Source organism: Trichechus manatus, unplaced genomic scaffold (genome assembly GCF_000243295.1).
Source record: "Trichechus manatus latirostris isolate Lorelei unplaced genomic scaffold, TriManLat1.0 scaffold00232, whole genome shotgun sequence".
Lineage (NCBI taxonomy): Eukaryota > Metazoa > Chordata > Mammalia > Sirenia > Trichechidae > Trichechus > Trichechus manatus.
Genome location: NW_004444168.1, coordinates 2,518,283 through 2,522,662, shown reverse-complemented (window position 1 = coordinate 2,522,662; position 4,380 = coordinate 2,518,283). Strand labels below are relative to the sequence as shown.

The window sequence follows — 4,380 nt, the reverse complement described above, 5'->3', positions numbered from 1 at the left end:
AATCTTTGAGTCTTGAATTGAAGAGACAATGACTCTATGACAGTAGCACACTGATGAGATTCTTATTGTAGGAAGCAGAGATTCTGGTTCTTCATTTATCAGTCATGTCCAAGGTGAATGACACCACCCAAGATCCCTTCTATTTCATCCTCATGGGCATCCCTGGATTTGAGGCCTTCCACATCTGAATCTCCATTCCCTTCTGCTGCTTCTACACCATCTCCATCACCGGCAACACCACCATCCTTGCCGTCATCCTCACAACGCCATCTCTCCACCAGCCCATGTACCTACTTCTCTCCATGCTGGCCGTGACTGACCTGGGTCTCACCTTTACCACCCTGCCCATAGTCATGCAGCTCCTCTGGTTCAATGCCTGGCAAATCAGCTTTGAAGCCTGTTTTGCCCAGTTCTTTTTCCTCCATGGGTTCTCCTTCATGGAATCCTCTGTCCTGTTGGCCAGGTCCTTTGACCGCTATGTGGCCATCTGTCGCCCCGTTCATTATGCCTCCATCCTTACCAGTAAAGTCATTGGCAGAATTGGAGTAGCCATCATTTGCCGCTGTGTTCTGACTGTTCTTCCCTCCCTTTTCCTACTCCAGCGTCTGCCCTTCTGCCGTTCTCACCTTCTCTCTCACTCCTACTGTCTCCACCAGGATATGATCCGACTGGTCTGTGCTGACATCCAGGTCAACAGCTGGTATAGATTTGCTCTGGTCAAGCTCGTTATTGTGCTGGACCCATTGCTCATTGTGCTCTCTTATGCACTCATCCTGAGAAGTATCTTGGGCACAGCCACCTGGACTGAGCGGGTACGGGCCCTCAATAACTGTCCCACTTTCTGGCTGTTTTGGTTCTCTATGTTCCCATGGTGAGTCTGTCTATGACTCATCAGTTTGCAAAACACGCTCCACCACTGGTCCATGTGACCATTGCCCATAGCTATCTGCTGGCACCTCCTGTGATGAACCCCATCATTTACAGTGTAAAGACTAAGCAGATCCGCCAGGGAATCTTTCACCTCCTCTTCCAGAGGAAGTTGCACTGAAATTAGAATTTAGGTTTAGAGAAATACTTTTTTATAGGTAATATGGAGTCAAGAGTAGAGACCACTACCATCAAAATGATAAATAGCATAAATGGGGGAAGGCATAGGGACTGCTTAAGAAACTTTCAATGTAAATAAAGAGACATGATTATTCCTTGACTAGAAATTAAAAGAGGTCGGGTTTTTTAAAACACGATTTTGCTCTTAACTGGCCATATTGTTTTCAGGAACAAAAATCTTTTTTTAATATAATTTAAATTACAATCCCTGTTCTGCCTTCGTCACAGTGGTGATGTTATTTAGCACGTGATGAAATATAAGGATTTGTGTTATAACCTCAAATATGCTGGTAAATGCATGAAAATGCTTATTGAAACTTGAATATGCTTATGTCCTTATAAATAATTTATAAAGTGAGTCTCAGCTTTTAATTAAACACAGGTGCTCATGTAATCTCAATCTGAAATAATGAAAGAGAACCTTCATAAACTAGAAGGCCAAATTAAAGAAAGATGGCTATGGATATTGATGCTACATGAAAAGAAAACTGAACATTAATTTTCAAAAGCCAAAGTGGAAGGAGCCTGGGAATTTAAGAAACTGTTGAACTAACGTTCAAGGTAGAGTTCACTTACAGTGAGTGGTGGAATAAGTGTTTCAGAAATACGGAAACTACTGGTGAAAGAAAATGGTAGATGCTTGTATGAGCTATAAGACAGACACTTCTGGAAGACAAGCATAAAGAGAGTTTGAATGTTAAGGGTGTGATGTATAGAAAAAACTGCAAATTGTGTAAGTTAGACTTGTTTTCTAAATTAGCCCAAGCTGTCCTGCTATTATGTTGGACACCTTTGATTTGCCTGCAAACATCTTAATGGGGCTTATAAGACCCTCTGTCACTTGTCAAGGAACCCTGGTGGCACAGTGGTTAAAGCACTTGGTTGCTAACTAAAAAGTCAGTGGTTCAAGCTCACCAGCCAGTCCCTGGGAGAAAGATGTGGCAGAACTTTCTGTAAAAATTTACAATCTTAGAAGCCCTATGGGGCAGCTCTACTCTGTCCTATAGTGTCACTATGAGTCAGACTCTACTGGGCAAGGGTGAGTTTGGATGGGTTATCTGTGATTGACCTTCTCTGTAGCTGCACTTACATCCCCTTTCTCACTTTCTCTCCGAACAACTACTATTACTGAACATTTTGATCAAAGATTCTATAGAAGAATCTTGATCAAAAGAGGCAAAAATGTGGAACAGAATTTAAAATTTTCAATGGAATCCAGATTTTCTAGAGCCATTGAGGTTGGATGAGCCCCCAAAACTATTGCCCTGAGATAGACTTTAAACTTTAAATTTTAAACCTTAAACCAAAACAATCCCCTGAAAGTCTTCTTTGAACCAAAAATAGCTTATTTTAATTAGTAAAATACATCTGCTTTGAGCATAGTGTTCTTTAAAAGAATTATCTATGTGAGATCAAATTGACAAGGCAACTTGAAAGGTTGGATGAGATGCTTAGCGGGCAGTGAGTTTTTAAGATAATAGTGGTGGAATAATGCAGAAAAGAATAATGAGGATGGCAGTACAACTTGAGGAATGTAACAAATGTCACTGAATTGTACATGTAGAGATTGTTGAAATGGTGTAATTTTGGTTGCATATACTTTCACAAAAAAAAAAAAATTTTTTTTTGAAAGGGTAAATCTGACTTTCAGTTCTAGGCAGAATGGTGTCACCTGTGCCAAGCAAATACTCTTGCTGACACAACTAGGAAAACAGATTTAAAAATATTTGCATATATATATGTATACACACAGATATACTGGGGTGGTGTAAACCGTTAACACACTTAGCTGGAAGCTGAAGCTTTGAGTCCATCCAGAGGCTCCTTGGAAGAAAGAGCTGACGATCTACTTTCAAAAAATCAGCAGTGAAAATCCTATGGAGCATAGTTCTATTTTGACTTACATTGAGTCAACTCGACGGCAACTGGTTTGGTATGTATATATATACATATACCTGTTGCGAAAGAGTCAATTCTGACTCATAGTGACCCTATAGGACAGAGTAGAACTGCCCCACAGAGTTTTCAAGGAGTGACTGGTTAGCTGACTTTTGGTTAGCTGACTTTTGGTTAGCAGCCAAATGCTTAACCAGTGTGCCACCAGGGCTCCATGTACATGCATATGTATATACACATATGTGTATATATGCACACATACATATATATACACATACACACACAGGTGTATATGTATGTGTGTATGTATGTTTAAAAGTATTAACAAATGTTTCAAATGATGGAAATAAGAGAGTCTAAGATTCTAGAAAAGGGAGAACCATGGAGAATTGAGCTGACTTCTGCAGATATTTATTTTCTGGAACATTTTCCAATTCTCTGCAAGTGAAAATGTTTGGGAGTTTGAGCTTTGTACAGACAGAGAGAAGCTCCTGCGAAAAGACAAAACCCAGGAGACCCACAGGGAAATCAGATACTGGAGTTAAGAGAAAAAAACTTTGAAATAACTAGAGTAACTCTGATAAATGTGTTCAAATAATAAAGGGTGACAGAAGTTGATGAAGTAATGAAATTTACCAAAGAATTTGACTCTATTTAAAAATAATCTAATGGAAATTCTATAACTGAAAAAAAATCTAAAATAGAGAAATTAATATAAATTAATAAATGTTTTAACAGAAGATTAAACACAGCAGAATACCAATCAGTGAACTAGAAGACAGCTCAATAGAAATAGCCAAACCGAAGCACAGAAAGAATAATAACTGAATATATAAAAGACATGCAAGAGACGTGTGGGACATAATTAAAAGATAACATTTATGGGAACTGGAAGAGAGAGAGATTGGGTGGAAACAATATTTGAAGAGATAATGGCTGAGAATTCCCCCAAATTCATGAAAGCCATCAACCTGCATATTCAAGAAAGTCCCTATAATCCATGAAATCCATGCCTAAGAAATTCATATTCAATTTTTCAGAAACCAATAACAAAAATGTGCTGAAAACAAATGGAAAAATCTAATTATCTTTAAAGGATCAACAAAAATACATGCAGCTAGCTTCACCATAGAAATGAAAGAAGTCAAAAGATAATGGAATGATTTAAAGTGATAACCACCACCTTCAATTCTACATACAGTGAAAATATCTTTAAAAATTAAAGAAAAATAAAGAAGTTTCAGATAAACAAATACTGAGAGAATGTGTTAATAATAAACCTACACTTAACAGATATTAAGAGAATTCTTTAGGGAGAAGGAAAATGATCCCAGAAAAAACACAGAACTATAGGGAAAAAATAAGGAGCAATGGAAA

The 4,380-nt window shown here is 38.2% G+C and overlaps 1 pseudogene; it reads left to right on the top strand.

Moving 5' to 3' along the window:
- LOC101355822 (olfactory receptor 51Q1-like) lies at positions 1-1,048 on the top strand (annotated as a pseudogene).
- The last annotated feature ends 3,332 nt before the right edge of the window (positions 1,049-4,380 follow it).